The sequence below is a fragment of the Myotis davidii genome, unplaced genomic scaffold (genome assembly GCF_000327345.1).
Source record: "Myotis davidii unplaced genomic scaffold, ASM32734v1 scaffold235, whole genome shotgun sequence".
In the NCBI taxonomy this organism is placed as follows: domain Eukaryota; kingdom Metazoa; phylum Chordata; class Mammalia; order Chiroptera; family Vespertilionidae; genus Myotis; species Myotis davidii.
In genome coordinates, this window is record NW_006287462.1 from 2,062,107 (window position 1) to 2,064,718 (window position 2,612).

Below are 2,612 nucleotides of genomic sequence, written 5' to 3' on the forward strand. Positions count from 1 at the left end.
AATCCTACAGGAAAAAAAAAGAACGAAAGAGAAATAAAGAAGAAAATTATCTGAGGCAATAATTCATGGCACATCTACTGTTTTAACAAAACATTAAATAAAAATTATGCCATAAAAACACAGATATTCTTTATAATATAACGTAAGTGTATCGATGAGTTTGTTTCTGTTTTGTTTGTTCATTTCTATTGTTTTTTAGATTTCACATATAAGTGAAATCATATGGCATATGAAAGGAATTAAGAAGTAGAAATTGTCACTTTTGATTACAAAATCCGCATTGGTAAGTACAGCATAGGGAATATAGTCAGTATATTATAATGACTGTGTATGGTGCCAGGTGGGTACTTAAATATCGGCGGGAGCACTTCATAAAGTATATGATTGTCTACTATGCTGTACACCTGAAACTAATACAATATAATACTGAGTATAAACTGCAACTGAAAAAGAACTTCCTTTTAATAGGGAAAAAGAATCTGATACAAAGCATGTATTTGTATAAATGTAATTTCATCTTTAAATATAGTTGCTTTCATCCTAGTCGGTTTGGCTCAGTAGATAGAGCACTGGCCTGCAGACTGAAGGGTCCCAGTTTCGATTCCAGTCAAGAGCACATGCCCAGGTTGCGGGCAGGAGGCAGCTGATCAGTGATTCTCCCTCATTATTGATGTTTCAATCTCTCCCTCACCCTTCCTCTCTGAAATCCATAAAAATATTTTTTAAAAATATTTGCTTTCTACTAACGCAGACAAACAACTGAAAATTCTGACAGCTTGTACATTGCTGGAGAGTTGGCTGCCATTGTCCTTCATGACCTGTGCCACCTTGTCAGAGGCATGTGATTGGGCTGCTATGACACATCATTTCAACCATGCACACATAAAAACAAAAACAAAAACTAGTCTGGCTAAACGTAGCTTCGTAAACCTTATGATTGCCTAGGAAGATGTAGAAAGAGCTGGCTTTTCATACAGCACACTGTCTTCATGGTTTCTCTTCAGGACACCGAGTGAAATGTTGCTTCTCTCAGGCAATATGCAGAGCAACTAGGCACAGACCATTAGTGTTCAGTAATATCTTAATATATAAAGAGGTAATGTGCAAATTAAGCCAGGATGCCATTAACAGGACGACCATCAGGAGGAGGTTGCACGTGCAGGTGAGGCCCGGAGCGGAAGATGGAGATAGAGACGGGCCTGCCCAAGCCAGCGGGGCAGCTCTGGAAGCCTAGAGCTGACACAGGTGTGGGGGGACAGGGGGCCTGGGGCGGAAGTCAGGTGCGGTCCAGGCCACCCAAGATGGAGGCCTGCGGGTTGCCTCCTCGCATGGCGGGAGGCAGGGCTCCTTGTCGAGAGCAATTTCAGTCACGCGCTGGGCCTCTAGTAAGTTAATAATCTCACAACTTAAAATCACCAGCATTATTTCTTGTAGAAGCCACAGTTCTTTCAATAGAAGGCTGTAAAGGACACACACAAGGAAACCAAAATATCCCCTAAGACCTTAAGCATAAGGTGTGTAATCAACTCTCAGATTGAAAAATATCTGTATGGCTTATAAACTGTGATTACATTATAACCCTATTTCTGAGGTAGGAAAAAAAATTGCAGAATAACACTGGGTTTTCTCCCCTGAGCCTGCCTTATTCTCTGGCCCTGAAGTGATGTAGGTGCTTAGGAAAGCATGTTAAGACTTTGTCTACTCGGATACTGTTTCTTGCCCAGTGAATGCAGTTTGTGGCTGTAGAAATAGTAAACTCTCACCCTGTTAAGCAGTAAGTGAGACCCGTTGACCTTGCAGTCATTCTGAATCCTTGTGAGGTTCACGTACTTGGAGTTGTAGAAATATTCAAGGGCAGTTCCATCTGAATGCACAGAGGCACCATTTATTGGATTTGTGTTTGTATTACGCTGAACGTGCTTGCATAGTATGTCTCTACTAGAGGATTTGTGCACCAGTGGGGTCCCTCGGCCTGGCCTGCAGGGATCAGGCTGAAACCAGCAGTCCAACATCCCACCCTGCAAAGTTGCTGTCACTCGGTAGCTCCTGCATTGAGCATCTGCCCCCTGGTGGTCAGTGCGTGTCATAGCTACTGGTCTGCCAGTCGGCCAGTCACTTAGGCCTTTATATAAATAGATTTTAGATTTTGAGGCATTATCTTCTCCTTCCCTGAGTTCTGCTTACCGTATTTGCCGGCGTATAAGACGACTGGGCGTATAAGACGACCCCCTAACATTTCCACTCAAAATACAGAGTTTGTTATATACTCGCCGTATAAGACTACCCCCTCTTCCGCACACCTTCCACACACCAAATAAAAGGTAAAACAATATCAGATTTGATTTTAACATTTTAATTTATATTCAAATGCTTATGACATGCAGGAAAACTGTCACAAGGCTGTATGTAATCAAACATATACATAAAACAGTGCAAGTTTATTACCGGTAAACATACCGGTAATTCACTAAAGAAAACACACTCTATAGACTGGTACCGTAGATGCTTCTCAGGAACACAGGCAAGCAGCCCACAACCTAGAGGGACTGTCAATGATAGAAGTAAGATAACAAATAGAGGTAGAGAGCAAGTGCCGGGCAAGTCCCTAGCAA